This window comes from Sparus aurata, chromosome 20 (assembly GCF_900880675.1).
Source record: "Sparus aurata chromosome 20, fSpaAur1.1, whole genome shotgun sequence".
Classification (NCBI taxonomy): domain Eukaryota; kingdom Metazoa; phylum Chordata; class Actinopteri; order Spariformes; family Sparidae; genus Sparus; species Sparus aurata.
This window is the reverse complement of record NC_044206.1, coordinates 16404962-16427626: the sequence shown is the minus strand read 5'-3', so window position 1 is coordinate 16427626 and position 22665 is coordinate 16404962. Positions and strand designations below refer to the sequence as shown.

Below are 22665 nucleotides of genomic sequence, written 5' to 3'. Positions count from 1 at the left end.
AAAAGTTCTGAATTTGAGGTTTTGCCCTTGTTTCTTTTATATCTACTGTACCTGCGTACCTGTGGGGCCAAAACCTCAAAAGTGTGCACGAGTGTGTGTGTTTCCTTCAGTTCTTCAGGTTCCATTAGTGGAAAGTAACTCAATACACTCGTTAAATTACTCCTCTTAGGTACAGTTTTGAGGTGCTTATACTGTACTTCACTTTAGTATTTCATTTCACTTAACATGTTTAACACTTCTATTCCTCTGCATCTCAGAGTTGCAGAGCAACTAGATTTTTAAAAAGATTTGATAAGATTATAGAATTTAACATATTTTTTAAGATGAGAACTGGTGGTTCTCAACCTTTTCAGTTATTTTGACATCTTACATAAAATCAGTGTGTAGTTGTGTCAACTTCTCATGTAGCAGCTCCACCAGAGAGACATTTCCTCTCTATACCTTTCAGATATTTTTATTTAGATAATTGAGTTGCTTTTATACCTTTGCCACTGTTAGGTTGACATAAACCCAGGTTTGTGCTGATAGATCTGAGATTTAGCTGCTGCTCATATCCCTCACCATGCTGCACCTATAGGTCACATTCACAGATTACTTAAATCCCAAACAGCGGTGATGAAGTTGAGTGACCAGCCTATCTTCTCTCTCCCTCTCTTACTTTCTCCCCCACCTAAGAGCGTTCTCCTCTGTACTTTGGCATTTGGCTGCTGCCATCTGTCTCAGTAAAAAACCATCAGCTGTGAAATTGAGAATAATCATGTGGAACGAGATTGGGATGGGAGCAGCTTGAGCTCCAGCCCTTCACTGTCAATGGACTCATGGCTCCTGCTGATAAAGTCCACCAAGGAATGAACAATCACACACCAAACATTTTTTTTGTTGATGTCTGAGGAATATTACTTTTTGTCATGACCCACTGAAGATTTTTCTTCAAGACTCGTCACTCTCAGGCCTTCAGTGTCAGGGTGGAAGAAAGATTGTAATTACCAGAGCTGTGTTTTCTCTTTCTGTTTGAATAGGTGTGTGTGTGTGTGTGTGTGTGTGTGTGTGTGTGTGTGTGTGTGTGTGTGTGTGTGTGTGTGTGTGTGTGTGTGTGTGTGTGTGTGTGTGTGTGTGTGTGTGTGTGTAACACGGACAGCATTCAAGTTTGACAGCCAACTGGTACACAAATTTATCTGTGTTTATCTGAAAAGCCTCTTGATAGTCGGCTTGATAAATTGTAATCAAACCAGGACATCACACCACCATAAAAAACTAATTTATTAAACAGTAACCGCATGAGAAATGCAAGAACGTGTATTGTAAGTGTAATATATGGAAGCAAAAGGCTTGTGTGTATATATATATATATAGTATACATTATAAAGACTTTATTAGTTAAAGAGGTCAAGTTTAATGTGTTTTGATTACAAAAATGTCACAAAACTCCGGGTAGGAATTATGTTATCTAATGCTTCAAATAATAATCTAATTGAATGCTGCTGTGCTCAGAAACTGAATCAGTGGGGTGTCGAGTTTACTTATCAAACATAACCGCCTGTTTTGTCTCTGTAATGATATTTTCTTGATATCCTGAATAATTCAAACCAAATTACAAATAGCAAAGAATGTGAAGGTCACAGTTCAGTAGTGCTGATTAAAATGATAGTTTTGATACTGATCCAGTTGCAAACATCTGGTGGTGCTTCCCAAACGCGGAAAATAACCTTATCATATATTTATTTTGGAATAGTTTAAACAGTAGTAGTAGTCTGAAGTTGTAAGTAATGTTTTTATAAGATATAAAAGTCTATAACTGACAACTATATTGACATAAAATAACATCATGTTGCAATAAACATTTTAGTAGCTTATTCTGCTAGTGTATAAACCCACATTACCTGTTTGAATTATTTTAACTAAACTCATGGTTGGAGTGTATAGACGGCTCTTAACTTGTGAAATACTCGGTCGGCTCTTCCACGACAGTCCAAAGGATGTGAAATGCATACACAGTGAATGGCAGGTTAAGAAACCAAAGGCGAACCCTATTTTAAATCAAAATATAGGCAATGAAAAACCAGGCGACAAGAAAGGCTGGAAACAGAAAGAGAATCAAAGAAACACAAGCTGTTTTCAGCCATATCTGTTTGTTGGTTGTTTGATTGGTTTGTCAGCAGGATTACACAAAAACTACAGAACAGATTTGCACGAAAGGTAGATGGAAGATGGGTCACAGCTAGGGCTGGGCCATTAATTGAATTTTGATTTCGATTTCGATTTTGGCTTCCCTCGATCATGAAAACAAGATAATCGTAATAAAACGATAATTCTGCAGCACGCCGTGTCTTGTGTGGTAAATGCAGCGAACCCTTCCAGCTCCACCTGTGCACCCCGCTCCGCCCCTGCCCGAAAATTTTCGCTTTCAGCCATGCCGGTGCGTATTGCCGGTGCGTTTTTGGAAAAAATGTGTAGAAGGAGAAGACGGTAGAAGATGGGAGAAATGCTGCCTTTGGTCGGGAAGAAAGGTAAAGCGAATTCTGTGGTGTTGAAACACTTCGGTTTCGAGGAGTCTGACTCGGAACAAACGAAGATATTGTGTGACTGGGTCTGCAAATCAAGGGAACAAGACCAATAATCATTTAAAGTCCACACACGCACAGTAATACATGACCAAGTAGTGAAGGAACGTAGTGAAGGAACAAAAATACTCAAAAAGCTCCTCAACTCCTGCCACTGCCACACAGTCCTCAATTAAGGACACACTATGTGGTACCATCATGTCACCATTTCAGCAGAATTGCACTGCCTGCCCTTATCTTGTTAAAAGAAATACCAGAGTTCAAAGTTCAATAAGTGCTTGTTCTCAAATCAATGAATAATCGTCTTTAATTATTGTGATTACAATATCAATCAAAATGATTATGATTTTTGCCATAATCGAGCGGCCCTAGTCACAGCCCAGAATAGACCCCATTGACTTTTGGCGCAGATTTGGATAAAGGGACGGATCCAAAACGTTTTTTCTCACTTTCGTCACGTTCAACATTTTTGCTTCTCAGGGAATAATGTGTGGATCTGGATGAAAAAATTCAGGTGTATTTGGGTGGCTGGTGTCTATGAGTGAGTACTTGGCAGAGGCCCTCACTCTACTTAGTACCACTGTAGTTGTATGAAGTTTTAAGACAAATGATTGTGTATCTTCTAAATTCATTTATTTCTAGACATTACTCCTGCTTTGCTTTCTCACAGTCCCAGTATCCTGACACGCTGTCAGGCTGCACCTGCTTGTCTCATGACAAACATGTAACATTAAAACACAATCAGTCTTAGATAGGATAATTTATGATTTTCACTGTAGCCAAGGGACTTTTGGGTCTCCCAGAGGATGGGCCACATTCAAGAACAGCAACACATTACAAACACTTAATCATGTCTGAGAAATTTACCTCCTCTGCAGTAAATTGCTTTTGAACAGATATTACCAACAGCGGGACTCATTGCAGCCACTTAAAGGTGCAGATGGAGTTCACCACCTGCTCTGTGACATCCAGGAGCACAGGTCTTAAATCAGTCGGGGTGGTCCACCAATAGGAGGCAGGGCACAGCTTCAGTCACTCCTCTCACCATGGTAACCTCAGTCTGCTGGATGTATCAGGGCTTTCCGTTTTTGTAATTTCACATTGCATATTCATTTATGCCCATTTTAAATCTTTTGTTTTTTTCATATTGAAGTGAGAATTTTTAATCTTTTACTTGTTCAAACCTAAAGTTAAGAACTATATGATTATTTCCTAAGACTTTCTTCACTTCCTGAGACGCAACCTTATAAAAACTCATTAGATAAAAATAATTCTCACTGTAATAATGAATTGGCTGAATATGTTTTAACAGGACTCGTATTGTAAGGTTTCAACTTGAGAGACAAAGGGTGCATATGATCACTACTGCTGAGATAACAGTGCTGCGGTCACACATTTACCGCAGTGCTCCACAGCAGCCATTTTCTGCCCGGGAGTTTATCGTTGCACCCCCTGCCTGCGTTGTCAACACACATTTCCTGTTGTGTGATGTAGCATGGACGCAGTTAGGACAACTAATGGTGAGACAATATTCTTCAGTCTGCCTTCTGTGTGACAGATTTTGTAAAAATATTCTATCTAGAATCAGTGATCATTTGAAATAGACTGAAACCATCCTCAGAGGAAGCCTCCATCAGTAAATGTGCAGCCAACACCTTATCACAACAGATTGCTCTTTCCAAACCCTCCTCTCTGAACGCGCCTCACCTCAGACTCACTGAAATGGATTTCTGCTTAAGTCTCCCATCAAAGATGTGATGGCTCTCAGGCTGTGTCATTACAAATCAGATGACAGTCTCCTTCATACTGTGGCAGCTTAAACCTGCCTCTGGACTGATAACTGATCTTTTATTTGGATGTTTAGGAGCGAGTACAGGGCAAAGCCTCCTCCCAGACTCTATACTGCCCGCACCTAACCTCGGGTCTAGACTGCAAATGTCATGTTAGTGTTGCTTCAGTGATTAGCCATTGAGGTTTCATCTTTTTTCTTTGATATGTGTAAATATTTAGGATCTAATTTTTGTTTGATACACTGATATAAATGTGTTATTTACACTAAAGTTGTTCATGAAAATACACTGCATCTGAAGGCAAAGCAGGCTAATTTATTACTGTTTCAAAAGCCTTTTTAATTTAATTTACTTTTAATCACCTTTAGTTTTTCAGTTCTTACAGAGCCGATGGCATATTACGAGACACCAGTTTACAAATGTGCCAGCACAAATTTTATATGACACAACAGATGAACATCATCTGTGCATCCCTAGCTACTGTGTAACAAGGTCATCCAGTCAGATAATAACAAAAAATGAAGATAATGTCACATTTAAACAAAAAGGGACCCAAACATAAGACACAAAGATAGGCAGATAAAAGAACAAAAAGCAAGATTTATTAACATAAAAGATGAAATCCAAAGTCAAAAATCTAAAAGTCAAAGGCAGCAAAAACACACGAAACAGGTAGCAAACTGGAGGAGCTAAAACTAAAACTAAAAAATACAAAGAATGCAAAAAGCAAAATAAAGTAGAAGCCAAAGAAGCAGTGCGAAAAGGAAAAAGGACAAAGGGAAGAAAGCCAAAACATGACACATGAGAAGAGAACTACAAAATACAACAGGAAATAACTAAACCAAAAACTCATACCATGACAGATCATATTATAAAGGTGATTTTATTTAAAAATATATTTAAATTATGACCCTGAAATATCTAGTAAATTGTAGTAAACCCAGAAGAGATTGAAATCAGCAAATGGGCATCATTCCTCATGTTTATGCGTGTATTGTCAAGAACACTGACAGGTCGCTGTTTCACCCGTGAGACGCAGCTGAGGCGAGAGCCTGCACAGAGCCGGTGCAGAGGTTGAAATATGAGCGTATCTGTTGCCTAAGACGTGAAAGTAAAAAACGTGTCTGATACGCTTGCAGTCTAGGCCCTGGGGTATTTATTATCTGTCACCTGGAGCTAAGGGCAGAAAACCCATCCCTGCAGGTGCTGCAAATGTCAAGATGTCCACAAAAGATCAATGATGACATGTAATGACAACACAAGCAGGTCGATACTGAGCTGTGAGAAACTGAAAACTGAGGAGAAACAGGATTTCTGTCTTCAAGTTAAATGTTTAGTTACACCTGAGTTTTCACAGCTCATATACATCACTACATTGACCACATCAATCATGTCCCCTGAAGTGACATCGTCAGCTTCCCTGTGGGGACAAACATAAAGTGTTTCTTGTCAGCTGCAAAGTCTGAAAAAAACATAAATGCTGACTGTCAGGAGAGATTCAGTACAGTAATCCGTACAAGGCACAAACCTAACACATATAGACACTCTTCTTCCTCATACACAAGCCCTTGTGTTAGAAAAAGGGGCCTCCTGTCGCTGTGTACTTTAATATCAGCGCACAAGGTGCTAAAGCAAACTCTAATACTTACAGCACTGAGGGTCTCTTAATTTCTCCATGTCTCACTTAAAAAAAAAAAAAGCAACCTTGAAGTCACCTCTTAAATGCCAGTCACTGCTGCTGCCAGAGTAGTTCTTCAAAATGCTCCCTAAACTGGTCTTTTGCGTATTTGATCCAATGCTTTGAAAAATGAGCTTTATGTCGGTTATGATGCTACAAAAAGTGCCAGATGATGGATAGACGCTCTTTGAGTCGTGGTCACATGGACAGAGGGATGGACGTGACACGTTGAGAGGCAGTGTGGAAAGTTTCATACGCTCCATTACCTCTCCAGTCGCCTGCAGCTGTATTGCAGGTACAGATTCAACACAGCAGGCAGCGGTGTGAAAATGTTTCTCTTTGTGTGTGTGTGTGTTTGTGTGTGTGTGTGGTTTATACACTGTAGGTATTTCAGTGTGTGTGTGTGTGTATACCATTTTCCCCAGAAAAGAGCACTCTGGCCATTTCGCAATCCGCTCAGTCCTCCTCGGTTTTCCTCGGATCGAATAGCTTCGTTTCTGCACCTGATTTGTCATGTGGTCTTTTATTCTGGAATAATTTTGCTCTTTGTTCCTCCATTAATTGGTATGTTATAGTCTCTCTAATGGCTATTACCTCCGAACACAAAAGGCCAGTCAAGCAGGCAAAATTAAATGGTGGTTAATTGAAGGAGCCATAATAGCCTGGCTCTGCTGTCTGTCCTTTGCCGTCTGTCATGACTGGATCACGGAGGACTGATGGTGAAGCCTCTGGACCCTTATGTCCACTAAGAGTTATAATCATTGGACATTGGACCTGATAATAAATGTATGTTACATTTACCTTTTCATTTTATAGTCAATGAAGTGTTTATGCACCTTGTGAAGTCTGCTGCTACTTCATTATCTGTGCAGCATTTAACTCCAGGGGATAGATGATCACTGTTCAGGGTAACAGCTGCTGAGTAAGAGCTCCAGATTGTCTCATAATGCAAAAATATTGCTGGAATAACGGAGTTAAATATTATGTTTTTGTTCAGCATTGTACAGAAACTGTTTCTATCAATTTCAAGACATGCTTTTAATATTTTGTCACGCTCGTATGGCTGTTTCAGTGTCAAAGCCAGATTGTAAGAGTTATCTGATATTCATCCAGTCAAGATAAAAGTTGTAAAAAATGTTATAACGTCATATTTGATAAGTTACTTATGCGATATTGTGGGTGAGTGGGACCAGTTGTGCAGATGAAAACACAGGCCAATTCAGAGGCAGAAAATGCAAGTGAACGCCAAAAATCGAATTGTGCCCATATGTTGTTGTCATGTGGTTTTAGAGTCATTTTGAATTACTAAAGTTTTATTGCATTATGCATGTCAGATGAGAAATATGTGTCTTTGGCGATAAGGCCACATTGTGATGTCCATTTTGTATTTTAAGAGGGAAGCTGTGGGTAGAAGAGGAATCCCTCCTGATGGAGCCCAGATGCTGGTGGTGGTGATGGGATGAAGATGATTGGCTGAAGTTCTGGATGTTATGAGGAGTGGAATCTGATGAGCTCAACTGGGCACTGGATATAATGAACTGGAGGTGAATGGGCAGAAGAGGGTCGCAACTATTTGCACTGAAACACCAGCTGACGCCAGCAGCAGAGAACAAAATCTGGGTTGTTTAACCGACGGAGCAGATGCCCATAGTCGGCTTCTTAAGAAGTGGGGAGGAAGAGAGTTGTGAATTGATTAACATTAAGATGGAACTTCTGTAGAGCTTCATTCATTCGGACTTTCTGGCCACACGATGGCCAATGTTCACTCCCTTCTAGATCTGTATTTGGTCTCCACCATCTCCTTAGGGGAAAATCCTGCTTCTTTCATGGACAACTTCCAGTCTGTTTGTCAGGATTTCAATTCTAAATAAAAAATAAACTTGTGTGAGCTTTCTATTATCACAAACCAGGATCAGAGTTTAAGAGTTTCTTTGCCGAACACAGCTGACCATGGCTGATGGAACACATTTTGTGAGTCAAATATACAAACACAATTTGAATTTTTTTTTTAATAAATGTTTTGGCTTTTGTAGGTGGACAGCACTCTGCCTTGGGCCCCGAGACTGACTACATGTATTGGACAAAAATAATGTTGGCAGAGAGCTTGGGAGTGCTGGGAGGAAGTGCTTGTGCACTGAGACAAACAAATGCTGGACGTGGGTTTTGATTGATATTACTGTAGCAAGGTAGCTAATCTAACTCGACGTTAACAGAGCGTTGTCTTTACAGGTAACCACAAGCTTACAACACCCAGGGTGATAACATGAAACACTCATCAGTACTATTTAATGTCCAACTGATCTGCTTTTCTATCTCCCTATAAACTTGTGAAAACGAGAGGCTTTGTCTCTCTGCTACGTTACACTATCAGAATCTATGCCTCCCTCTTTATCATATGACTTACCATTGTCTAAACTTAATTAGTACTTAGCAAGAAAGCTATCAGTTCCAAGTTTTTTTATGTGGCTACCCTCTAGTGGACAGAACCTACAACAACCACATGCTGATAATGGTATTGGCAGTGCACAAGCCTGTGTATACAGTGTAGAGGTACATAATATGTATTCATAATAGCCTAGATAATAGCCACGATGCTATGAAAGTTGTGGGTCAGACGGATAAACAATGAGCTGAAAATTGATATAAAGCTCTGTGAAGCCGAGGTGAGCGGCAGATTCCAGTGATAATTCTCTGCAGGTTCATAATTGTGAGTGGCACCTTTCACATTGTCACATTGTTTTCATTTAATGCATTGTTGTTCTACAAGTATTGAAGACTCTGTAATCCTTTTCAGTAACACACATCCAGCAAAACCTTTTCCATTACTGCTCGCTGCAATCACAGCTCTTTATCACAGTGAATGACAGAATATAAACACAATGGTGAAGGTATTATCGCTGTGGTGGTGGTGAGCTATTCACTACTGGGACGAGGTGAAATGTGTTACCAGGAGGTATTGTCACATTAAAGTGCAAACTAGATTAAACAACACTGTTACCGTGGGGAATATAATTAAAGCATGATAAAGCCTGATTACAGATGATTCATCCATCTAGTATTGTGCTGTTATTAATGTGAGAACTCTAGAGCTTATCTATGAATCTAAACCTGGAGGTATTTTAAGCAGAACTGACATTACCTTTTTTGCATACTTAATATAAATTCAGTTAATGCTTGTCATTATCTGCCTTTAATTATCAGCGTGATTACAACAAGCTGATTCAAACTAACTTAACTGAAAGTGGGACTGGTTTGTTTGTTGAAAAAGCTATGCAGCCACGTCTCCTCGCCCTCCCACTTCAAGCAACCAGTGAGATAATTCAGGCAATTAAACCCATTTACCCAGGGAGTGCATCTAATTAAAAGTCAATCCAATTTAGCCTGTCAGGTTTCCAATACGAGTCAGCAGCACAGATAAGAACTCGGAGGATGGATGATGAGGGGAACGGGAGCGAGGAAAGAGCAGCGATTTTATCTGAAGTCATCTGTCAACGTTGGGATGATTTGCTCCAAAAATAAACCCCTATTGTGTTTCTTCACCACGTCATTAGACACCTCAGCAAATTCTCAATGAAGTGATGAGTCCTTACATCTGATCTGGCTGGATGATTACTAAAGGCAAGAATCAACATAACAACACATATAACTTTTGATGTACAACATTAGAAATTGGAAGCAGTATTATATTATTTTCAATTATTTACTTATTTATCCATGAGCAGAAATTGTTTTATATCTCTGCACTTCTTGGGTTTAACTTAAAACTAAATGTAGTTTAAAATCATCCATACAAACACAAAATGAACACCCAATAATTACGGCAAGATATTGTCAATATTGTTGTTGTTGTTTGATATTGAATTTGTATATTATATATATATATAGTAAATAATGTAATTCTCTGAAGTTATCAGACTGCTATACTTGCATTAACACTTGTCTTTACCCACTTTGTCATTATATCCACATAACTGATGCTTATTTATCAAAAATCTCACAGTGTGAAGTCGTATCAAAAGTCATTCATACAATATAGTTGCAATTTCAATATTGCATTTGTATGCAGACCAATAAAATATTGAGATATCTTGTTACTTGGCAGCCTCAAGTAGTTAACTTCACTTTCAGTGGTTACCAGGGCATAAAAACCACCAGTCAAATCAAATTTAAGAACAAACAAACAAAATAAGTAAAACAAAGCCTTTAAAAGTTTGGTAACTTTGCCGCATATTAAAGTTTAAAACGCCTTTTTCCATACAGGTTGTACTTCATGTGCACAGTTTCGTGACACCAACTTCCTTTACGGCTCAGTACAGAGTGCAGTGATGAGACTATAGATCAGCTAATCCCACCAGTGGGCTTGAATAAATGTGAATTTAATGTCTAATGTTTGAATAACCTCACCATTCTGGCAATCCTGTGCATCAGTGTGATATGCTCCTCTCCCATGCCTATTAGGAGTTTGTCTGCAGTTGCACAGAATTTGTTGAAATTGTTGTGAATCTCAACCTTTTGTTGCAATCATTGCAGCAACACAATTGGCTGATAAGTTTCTCTGTTCAGCTTTGATAAAGCACACGACTGGCCTTTGCTATCTCTGGCGTTGCAGGCTTTGTTTCCTGTCTTATCAGGTCTCTGGCCCTGGCATCATATGTTTCTGCCACTACTGGGGAAAAGGAAGGATTTTGGCACCTATTGTAAAAGACCACACATTTCAAGCTTATTGACTCATTTGTCTACTCACTTCTAGAACTGACAGTCACGCAGGAGTCTCACTACCAACCTCACACAATGTATATTTATCAAGTGATGAGCCAGACATGGACGAGACAAATGACACGGAAAACCACCCTGAACTTGACTCTTAGTCACGCTCATTAGTCATCCTGGCCTCCATGCCTCCCTCCTCCCACCTCCTGCCATCACTCCATATGGAAAGCATACGTTTCCCCTCCAGATGGAAGGATTTCTGCTTGGCATGCCATCAGTTAGCAGAAACATATTTAGCATTTTGCTGAAGTTATAGAAACAGTGAGAATGTAACTTGGAAAGCTAAAAATGCACTTTTAAGATGGAGATGGATTGAGATGAGGCACATGTGTCTGTGATTGAGATGTCAGGAGACCCTGCCTGTATTGTCAGTGTAATGCAGTTACTGACCCGAGAGTTGACAGGAGCATAAAGCCTGAAGGGAAAACGGGCAGAAAGTGGCTTAACCCCGCTCTGCCCCAGGATCCTATCCAACTGTAAACACGTGTTCACACTCATGTATCAGTGCCAGGAGAATTGAATAGTTCTGAGCTAAAATTCTGCAAATAGCTACCCAGGTTGCCTTCGCTGCCAAGTTTGCATGCAGCTATTTTCAGAATTTAAATTCCTGGTCGCAATAATGGATTCCACAACCCACTTCCTTTTAAAATATACATTGGTGAGCTGTTCACAATCAAAGTTAAAGGTGGAACTCTATTTATAAACAAACAAGATACACTTTTAAGAGGCAGAGTCATTCAGCCAGACAGCAGGTGTGAAGACAACCGTAAGAAACCGAAACCTTTGCCGAATGACTTTTTCTCCACAAACAGTGCTCAAGTCTGTTTCTCTGTTGGTGGAGAAGATGCATCTGAGTCGTCTCAATGTTAAGATGTAAAGTAAAATGTAAAACCATCGAAAACCACTGGTGTTAACAAAGAGGGTGGCTTGTGTGGACATTTAAGTGTGAGTAAGTAAATGACAAAGAAAAAAGACAAAAGCAAAACTCTTAAAGGGTAACTCCACCAATTTTACACATTAAAGTGTGTTTACAGGTCTCGGGGAGTACTACTGTGAAAAAGTAGTATAAAGCCTTTTGTGGCTCCAGAGTAAGCTGCATTTAATCTTATAAAGGGCCTCCAGGGATGTGACTCAATGGCTTAGTTACAGTTTGTAATGTAGGCGGCAAATAATGAAAAGGACAAAGGATACATGGAATAAAAATATCCTCATGTGTGACTCAGATGTGACTTGTGATGAGATGCAGATAAATTTTCGACTAATCGATTAATCAGTTTATCATTGCAGCTCCATTTAAAATGAGGCAAGCTGGTCTAAAACTTGGATTTACCTTTTTTTAATGCGAGTCAGATACTTTCCTCACCTTGTTTGTGAAGAATTGCTCTGACTGTTCATGAATTCAAGTAATTTTTCTTTGCAGCAAAACCAAGTCAATGAAGTGTGATGTAGAATAAATCACAGGGAGGTTTCCAGTCCTTTACAGTCTTTTCTTAGCAGGCTTTAAATGTCATCTCTATCGTATAACAAAGCATCTGTTGAATTCTCATAACACTAATGCTGTATGTTAATTTACTTGTTGTTAGCAGGGTGCATAACGCAGGAAGCATAATAGTTTGATTTCCAACAACGTACACCACATACTGTCGGATTTCACACATTTTTTTTTGGGCTTCATGTGGCCTTGATAATTCTTGCAATCCAACCCTCTTTGTTAAATGTATCTAAGACTATTAAGAGAATTTAGGTCAAGTCTTGTTTTGAGCATGGAGGGAAGGAAGAGGAGGATTACAGCCGACTACAGGCCGGTGCCTTCAACAGCCCACATCTTCCTGTCAGAAAACAGCACAGTCGTCTCAACTAATCCATCTTATTGTAATCGCCACTTCCTCGCCACATTTTTATATCTCGCGCCCCGTCTATATGATCTTTGGAACAGGCCATCTGTAGTGAATTTAAAGCATATGCTGGCATGGTTTGTTGGTTTAAGGACTTGTTTTTTTTTTTTCTTGCAGATAAGTCGTTCCTCAATGGTATTTTTAGGGTTGTTAAGATTCACAGAACTAAACGTAGCTAAAGCGTTTAGGAGGTGTAGCATGTAGCCGTAATATTTCAAGGACAATTTTGGCTGGAAAACCATCAACTATCACTTCCTTTCTCTGACCTTTTGTTTTCTTTTTAAGTCCCGTCCTGTCGTAATTTAACTGTACTAAATGAAAAGATTTTATTTTATAACAGAACATCTGAGACTTTTGAAATGGATAAAACTGAGCTTTAGTTGAATCGAGTTTTCAACACAAAATATAACAAGTAAATGCCAAAAACGAGAAAAACAAATCTTTTTGGCTTAAAGGAACAGTTCTGTCTGGAGCCAACATACAGTTAGTTAGCTAAGCAGAAAGAAAAACAGCTAGCCTGGCTCTGTCCAAAGGTTGAAACAAAAAGAAATCCGCCAAAACATTTCTTGGACAGGAGACTCCAGAAAGTTTCTGCTTGTCACCAAGAAATAGTCTAACAGAACTCTCTACTTCAGTTTTTGCAAAATGTTTCAAGTCTTTATGCTAAACTAAGCTAACCTGCTGCTGCCTCTAGCTTCATATTTATCAGACAGACGTGAAAGCTGTAAAGAGCTTCTCATCCAGCTTTTCTGAAAGACAGTATATTAGTGTGAAACTGTTCCTTCCTCCCTGACTAATGAATGTTTTGATGAAGGGCTGCAACAATTATTTTCATTAGTGATTTATCTCTGTTATAATTTATCAAAACAGGAACCAAACACAAGACATCGAGGCAGACGGATTGAAAAACAAAAGCTGAGCCTTAATGAAATAATGTGCGCAAAAATAAAAGACAGGCAATAAAAAAATCTGGCAACAAAACAATCCAAGCTCCACCTTAAAACTGACCAGACTTAAATTCATAGGCAGCGATTAACTGACAAGGTACAGGTGTATAATTAGAAACATGACACATGAGAACATAAACTACAAAATAAAACAAGAAATGATTAAACAGAAAGCCCAAACCATGACACCAGATTATTAATTGATTAGCCGTCTGGTCTACAAACTGTCAAAAACTGTGAAAGTCTTGTCCACAACCCAAAGATTTTTCATTTACTGTCACAGAGGAGGAAATAGGCCAGAAAACATTCACATTTAAGGAGAAAAATGTTATTTTCTTTTTCTTAAAAAAAAAAAACTAATTAAACTGATTAATACTACGACTGATTATTGTTAAATTGAATTCAGTATTTACTATTATGATTATTATCAAATTCTAATTTTAAATGCTTCTTGCTTTTTTCCACTATTTGCATGTGACTATGAGCACTGTTAGTGTTCCAGTATACTGACTGTCACTCATGCACAGGTCACATTTACTTTGGTCCCCACTGCAGCCGGGGGGGTCTCCCAGATGGCTGGTGACAGATGCCCACAATTGCTGTTGCCCTTGGTTGGAGTGCAGTCCCTCCCTCCAGATAAAAAAAATAAAACTGTCCTTCCCAAGTTCCCTCCAATGTCCCACTTGTCCTTCCTGGATTTCTTTTATTTTTTCCATGCATGAGTTATTTTCCATTACCTTTTTTTGTCTCTCTTGTGGTTTGGTCTGCATATCTACTGTACAGCATTTACTTTGCATTTGTTTGTCTCCTCTCCTCTCCATCCTCCATTCTTCATCCTTGGCCTGATCCCATGTCCTCTGCTCCATCTTATCTTTGAGCTGGATGCTGACTGAGGGGTTTTAGCCACAATGGGTTGTCCTCCCTCATATCATTTGGGTTCTGTCGGTGGTTTTAAATACATGGCAGAGACTGGACATGTGGTAATGAATCATATCATTTTTGTGACATTTACAAAGAAAGGAGTTGTGTGGTGAAAGACGGACACCACATCAGCTTTTAGCACATTTTCTGTAAAATACATGACTCAGGATTCAAAAATACTCCTTACTTTTGTTCTGCATTCTTAAAAAAACACTGTAATTAAATATATTAGTTCTCTATTAAAACTAAAATAGTTGAGTGCAAATTCTGCTCAATGGAAGTTATTTTCACCCGTCTCCTCTAGACAGTAAATCTAGCCTGTACACATGCACATATGCTAAAAACACTTCAGTTGAAGAGATGCCACCTGGGGGAAGGAGATTACATTTTGTCATTCCTGACTGTGGTTTACCTTGGCTGTGTTTACGTGGAGTGCAGAACTACCTTGAAGTGAATGTACCGAGGTTTTTGCTGCAAGAAGATTAAGTGCAACGACGAAGGGATTTATTCTAAATATGTTTCTACTGGGTTTCTGAAATAGATTTGCCAAAATGTGGCCTATATTTAGAATACTTCTGACTACAGTCCCGCTACCAAAGTAATGACATTTAAGAAAACTGTGGTAGTTTTGTAATGAATTGCCTTTTGTAATTTTACTTGTAATATATTCATTTTTAGGATTACACCCTACTAAATCTAATTACAGTTCACAGCTTTTTACAGGTAGAGGATTTTTGTGGTGGTTGCATGAATCTTCAGACACAGTATGTAAAACAGAGTACATTTGCAAATCTTTCATGTTAAATACTAAAACTCAACTCATAACAGGCCCTTATACTTTACACAACAATGAACACTACATACATAAAGCCGTACATTTTACTCACAAACTGAAGAGAAGTCCATTGCTGAGTCCTATAAAACAGTCCTAATAAATAAGAGGAGCTTTGCTACCTCACACTGTTCTTATGTTAAATTTTGACTTTGTGTGGGGACACCACTGACAGAGAAGTATCACACAATCCTAACAGCTGCCAACTAAATGATCTTATTCATTCCCAGGGTTCAATCCACTTGGTAAGGTGCGTGTTTCGTTTCCCCCACCATCCCAAAAAGGTTCAGATCCAATCCAGTTCTCAACCACAAAAAGAATGACAACTCAAAATTCAGCTGCGTGTTTTCCAGGGAATCCCCACACACCAACTCCTGATGAAACCGACTGGGAAAACACTCATCCACCATATTAGAGAAGGCTTATGTTTTAATCGAAGCTGGCGGACTTCACAACGCTGTCTGCTTCCAAGGATAAACCTGACGTATCTCTCTTCCACTGATTAATTGCTGTGGATGCAAGGCCTGCCTGTCACTCACTAGTAAAAGACTCTGTTGACAGGAATCCTGAAATCAGAGCAGGTCGTGTTTGATGTAATTTGCCGACACTGCACGTCCTGCAATGTGACTATTGCACATGTTCAAATTGATGAATTGATACATTGTGCAGCTCTTATCCTCACGTCCCCATATGGCTTTAACACCTGTTGGTAATTCATGTAACATCTCTCTGATACTGCACTGCTGGTATGTTGCACAACTGGGTGCAGTTGATCTTCTTCCAACAACTGATGAATTTCCTGTAAACTGCTTGTTGATTTTCTCATCATCAAAATCAGTACATCCCACCCACTGGGCTGCAGACCAGTACAATTTGGTAATTTCAGAAAATCTCTCCTGGAAGGCCTTCAAAAAAGGAGAGCTCAAGAATACAAAATCCTTGGTCCTTCCTGACCTTCACACAGCTGTCTAATCACAGAGTGAAGTGGCTGAGAATGTCTTTGACACAACCACCTCCCTTATCCAATGAAATTTGTGTTGGAGGAGGGAGTCTCAAAGATGTTCGACCATCCAACAAGCACTTCTAAAAAAAACATACCGGCTGGTTAACCTTCACTTTGGTCGGGATGCCCCTCCACATCCACAAGACCACTCTGATATAAAAATGGTCTGCTGTGCAAAAATGTTTGGAAACGTACAATCTGAGTGTTTCCTCTGAAAAGGTTGAGCTGTCCCCTAGATGCACAGTGGACAAAAACTTAAACATTCAATAGGGAGATAGTTTTCAGCTATTGATGGCATAAATCTCCTTTGTTTGAATTAAGATCACAATGTAAATGCTGTTTATGTCACTTTATGTGTTTTAAACGCTGTCAAATCTCCTAACATTGTTTTATTCATCCGTCTCTTGATCATCTAATGGATTCTAATGTTAATTAAGCCTGTTGGATCGGTTGAGTAGCCTGTATTGGCAAATACGGTCCAACACGGAGCCAAAGGGATGACATGCAGCGCTGCTCTGGTCGTTTGGAGCCTCCCGACACATCAAAGCAGGTGACAGCTGATTGGCTGCTCCTCCTCATATCTAGCTTCCTGTGACACCAGACAGACAAACAACGTGGATAACACACACTTAGCTAGAGCCTGTGTGTGTGTGAGAGAGAGCGTGCGTGTGTGTGTGTGTGTGTGAGAGAGAGAGAGCGCATCCTTGACAGGTTATTTTGAAAATTTTCTTGAGAAATATGACGTTCTTCTGAAGGCTACGAAGTGTGTGTGTGTGTGTGTGTGTGTGTGTGTGTGTGTGTGTGTGTGTGTGTGCGCACGCGCATGCATGTGTGTGTGCAAGTATGCATGGTTGTGTGTGTCCCCACAGATAGCAGCGGTCTAATTAAAGAGTTGGCATGTCAGAAACCTGCTCTCCCTCTTTGTTTAACATTGGATCTAATCTCCTGCTGCAGAGAGCTTGTGTGTGTGTGTGTGTGTGCGCGTGTGCGCTATCTGGTGCTTGCTGTGAGGTGTGTACAAGATACATACAGACATTTGTCGGGAACCTGGCCAAGATATCCAAGAGGAGTGTGTGTTTTCACATGAATAACTCGTGCTGCTGGGGCTGTGAATCTTGTGTTGCCATAATTTTCGTAGATATTTGTTTTGCCAAGTAATCTGGAGTGTGAGTCAACATCACATATGGTGAACTGAAACATTTTCTGTTGCACCACATTTCTGTTTTATGGGAAAACATTGATAATAATCTCTCAGTATTATCACTGAATACAACTATATTTTTACAACAATGTTGGGTTAATTGTTATGTGACAGTTTATCTACTAAGTAACAGGTTAGAGTACTTTAGCGTGACATTTTTGTCTAGGTACAATACAGGATATGGATGTTTCCATGAATTGACAGATAACATTTGACTGGAACTTCTCCCTTTAATCCAGGACATTGAAATCTTCTTGGACCCATGGACCGGCACCAATTTGATTAACTCTCGACTAGGTCAGAAGTTGACTGCAGACGTGTTCTTGTTGTATTATTTCAGGGCTTAATCGACTCACAGAATAGCCTCCATGGTCTATAAAAGTGTGTCAAAGCCTTCACATTACGTACGACACATACGCACATACAGTGTCATCCCATGTTCCCAGTACCAGTTGAGTCCAAGGGAAATGTGGAGACTAAAAATATGCACCCTCTTAACAGCTCCCACTCACTTACCTAACCGAGTGAATCACTGCATTATATGAGTGGAACATTTGCAAAATGACCTTGTCATAGAGATCTGACACACAGAACACCACTCATACTTTGGGATTATGTATTCCAACACAGTTTACATGTGTGTTTTATATATATATTTACATATGTGCTGTGTGCATCGTGCGTGTGTGCGTGCGTGCGTGTGTGCGTGCGTGCGTGCGTGTGTCTTTGTGTGTTGTTCTGAGGGTCAAGGTGTGTGCTTTGAATGTGATTGTCTTGAATGCATCCTTGTGACTCAGTTGTGAACATTCATACTCCACTGAGCGCTCCAGGTGAGTCATGCCTCTCCTTGAGCTCTTTGTCATCCTTATTTTAAAAGCACCACAGAGAGAAAACCTCTTCACACAGCTAAGAGAAGTCATTACCTATTAGTTGGACAATTAAAGCAGATATAGATAACATTTTCAAGTTTCCTCCACCCTGGTGTTTCCCTTTGGTATTACTGTTCATGCTGCTGTTGCAATGGCAGTATAAGCAACATAGCTAAAGCTAGCAGTCTGGCTACTGTCCAAGGCAAAAAGCAACCATAGGAGGAAGGAAAACCACAAATGCGCAAGGGCTAATGAACAAGTGAAACACAGATGTACACAGAAAAGGGTGGGAAAATAGAAAAAGACAGGAAGTGGGAAGTAAAACATATCACATAGGATATGGATAAACTTTCAACATAAAGCAGGAAATCAACCAAGCTAAAACCTAGGACAGTGACAGAAAGACAGGGTTGGTTATTGAGTCCTGTTTTTAAGTCCAAATTACAATTGCCAGAAACTGTTGACAGCATGTCACATCCCCATCGTCCAAAATACCAAGTTTTAGTACTTAGAACAACATACGTAAGCAGAAATAACGAATTACTGTTTTAACGTATTTTTTTCTTGGACCTTAGTGACCAGACACCCACAAATAAGTCCCATTTTGACTACAATGTGTGAAAATGGCAGATATATTATTCTCTAATGTACTTTATCCACATTTCAGTGCAGAGATCAATACATCTTATGTCATCATGCTGAAATCAACCAGAGTTCACTCTCCTCCAGCTCTCTGAAGACCTTACAGTCTGTGTTGCCCACGTTTCCTCATCCTCCACTCAGTGAAATGTGGCTTTTTGTCCATTTCTTCCCCATCTCTGCACAAATTACAGTATAATTGAGCTGCAATTTGTCTGGAAAAGGTTCAAATTCATATTTTCACCCTTACGCGTGGGGGTTGCCTAGCAACACAACTGTAATTGTAGTCCACCTGTCGTTCAGTTGTTCAGAATTCAAAGGCTAAAAAGAACTGTTGGTGTTTGTGAGGGGTGTCTCGTCATGTGAATTCAGTGCACGTAGACGCACTCATCAGTCAGTAAATATATCCTGTGTAGTGAAACAACAAGATTATTACTCATATTCCTCAACCGTCCAGTATTTCCATGTCAGGCCGAGCACTCTATCTGCTGTCGTCTGTTGGCGACGTAATGGAACAGTGATGACAGGTGTTGTGGCGAGGGAACTCATCTTGACCTTAATGTCTGGAACAGTGCCATTTTCAAAAGAGCATGTGCCGAAACATCCCAATAACAGCTGCCAGTGCGTTTAAATGCTGAAGGCCGGCCTCCACCTCTTAACACATCTGGATTATAACCTGCTCGTTCCAGGAAGTTTCCTAGATCGCAGACCAGAAAGAGCTGTGAAAGTTCACAGGTTCAGGTGGATTACAAGGATTTCTTCTGACTTATTTCCAACTCAGTTCTCTGAAATATATTCCTGTAGTTGTGTGATTATTATAGATTCAACAGGCATTGGATCTATGGAGACAAACGGGCAGAGTGTACAGAGAAGGAACAAAAAAAGCATTACGCAGCCAAGCAGCCTTTATAGTGTAATAGATATACAGCTGCAGGGAATTAAGAGCAGCTATATATAGGGAAGTGCCATGCTCTACTGTGTCCCCCTGAGACGATGTAGAGCCACATGCTGACAAGTGAGTTTATCAAATAATTAATGTGATTTGAAAATGGAACGAATTTTTACATAATTGAAAAAAAATATCAAAATTAAAAGCTCTTCCTGTTAATTTCGCAACAGAAATGTGTACGATCCTGGTAAAAAAAAAAAACTGAGATTTCACGGCATATTTGTAACACAGTGCCAAAGCTTTTCTTCCAGCAGCCCCTCGTTTGTCAAAGCCCGGCGATAAACAAGTTCGCCCCCGGTGTGAAACCCAAGCACATCGAGGCAGGCAGCACATCATACAGATGGAGGGAGCAGCTTGCTGGAAACAGCCTGAACAGGTTTCCAGGTTTATAGCTGCCTGTCAGCCCAGTGCCCACCTGGTTGGACTGTTAGCCTCTATCCCACGATGACAGATCAGCATTAGAGAGAGCTTCATGGAAACATTTGTAAAGCAGTTGAATAGCCGATGTAGGCACTTACAGATGAGTTAGTTATACACAGGGTGTTGTTTTCTTTTTATGACAATCATATACATGATGGGAATGTTGTTAGTTTCGTTGTTATTTGGTCATAAAAAGTATTTGAGGAATTGAAATTTGGAGCAGCTAAGGGCAAATTTCATTCAGCAATCCTTTCAGTAGCTGTTGAGATATTTCTGTTCTTATCATCTATAGAGCCATGTGTAGCTGTGGGCGATCAAATGATTTTAGACCCAAATATCCAAATAATAAAAATGATAATAATCCATATACACAAGGGCTAATGAACTGAAACACAGGAAAAGGGTGGAAAAAAGACAGAGAGAGGAACTGGAAAGTCACAACATGACACAAGGGTGAATTCTACAAAATAAAACGGGTAATGGGTAATAACTAAACTGAAAACCAAAGCCATGAGATTTTATGACAGATCTTCTCACAGATCTTCTCCAGAGTGTGTGGTACTGTGCAAACTGTGTCCAAACCATATCCTCCTCACGTTGTTAGCTTTGTAGGTTTTGCAGGTAGAACAGATTACACCTTTATCATTCTCGTTGACGCATGGAGTTAGGTGCCCTCATTTACTGTCAAGTATAACTCTGCCCACCTTCAGCCTGAGCCGCCTCTGAGGTCGATCTTAAAGTACTTTTATAAGTGGTCCACTTGTTCTTTACACATTTCCTAATGAGCACTACTAACGTGTCATGACACTAAATCTGTGCATTGGATCTGGTTCATAGGTACTGGTAGGAAAAAGAACGAAAAAAAAACATCCACATGTCAAAGAGCAAAATAATCGATTCCTTATTTATGTAGGCACCCATGTGGAGAACATTACACTGCAGCTATAAGTGAGTCCCTTGATAAAGTGCTTTATGAGGCTGACAGGTCATTTCCATGCAGCTGTCTCAGACCATAAAGCAAAGATGTTGAGCGCACTGTTGGCAGGGAAAGTTAGTAGAGTGTTACACAAAGAGATGAGATTTACAGACTTGTGAATTTATGATGACGCTTACACACATAGTATATCTGCTTACTTGATTGGCTGGTGACACAAATCATTCTTTGGAGTCTTTGAACAAGATGAAGGATGTCATACAGTAATACTCAATATAGTCTCTACTGTATGTAGTCATAGTAAAGAAATCATTGTAATATAACCTGAAAAGATTGCATATAATGTAGGGTCAGTATTAAGGTTATTATTTTTTTGCCACTAACAAAAAATCTTGATGATTTAATGACCTTCGGTGCATCGAATAATTTGGATATTGGAGCCCTGCAGTGTGTGATGCCCATTTTTGTTTCTTTATTTTCTAATATTTTACTTATGATCTGCCCCTTGAATGCTTTTAGAAAAATTGCTTTAAAATATACAACATTTCTTACAGTAATGTTCTGCTCTTTGCAAATACAGTATAATACCATAAATATTGATGTCTTAAAGGAACAATATATTAAAAGCTACTGTGAAATGGTATGGTGTGATACAGCATTTCTTTTTTCAGCTACTTCACTTACAATTTTAATGATGATAAACTGTTGTAGATAACACTAGGTTAACTGTAGAATGATCGTTTTGATGTTGGCAACTGTAGCTGCCAGTATTTTGCTGTAATTAGATAGGAAATGTGTTACAGTGTGAAGCTTTCACATTCCTCTCTATATTTCCGATGTTAAGACTAAAATGTGATACTCCAATAATGACTTTTATTATATAAAAAGAAAATTAAAACAAGTCTACAATGTTTTTTATTTCAGAGCACTTTGCAGTTGAAGCAATGCGCACTATTGGAGATGTTTGAACTATATTACATAAGGATGGCAGGGAATGACTCATTGATTTTTAATACATGATGAGTCAGACTCTCTGTTGTACTTTTTGTACAGTATGTTGTCAAGCAAACGCCTCTAGGTCATACTGATTTGTTTATATATTTTCAACTGTATCCGGGGCATCAGGTCAGAGAGAGAGTAGATAAAGCAGGATTTATGACCTGTGCATTATATTCCTGGCTCTTATGCCGTCCTTCCTCATCCAGACAGGCTGATGAGTGCTGGTATTTAAAGAGCTGCTGAGAGCCAGATAGCTT

At 39.5% G+C, this 22665-nt stretch overlaps 1 protein-coding gene across 3 annotated transcripts in view; it reads left to right on the top strand.

Moving 5' to 3' along the window:
• LOC115571360 (zinc finger protein 385B-like) overlaps positions 1-22665 on the top strand; it is an 81539-nt gene that overhangs the window by 3648 nt on the left and 55226 nt on the right. The gene's annotated exons all lie outside the window — the stretch shown is intronic.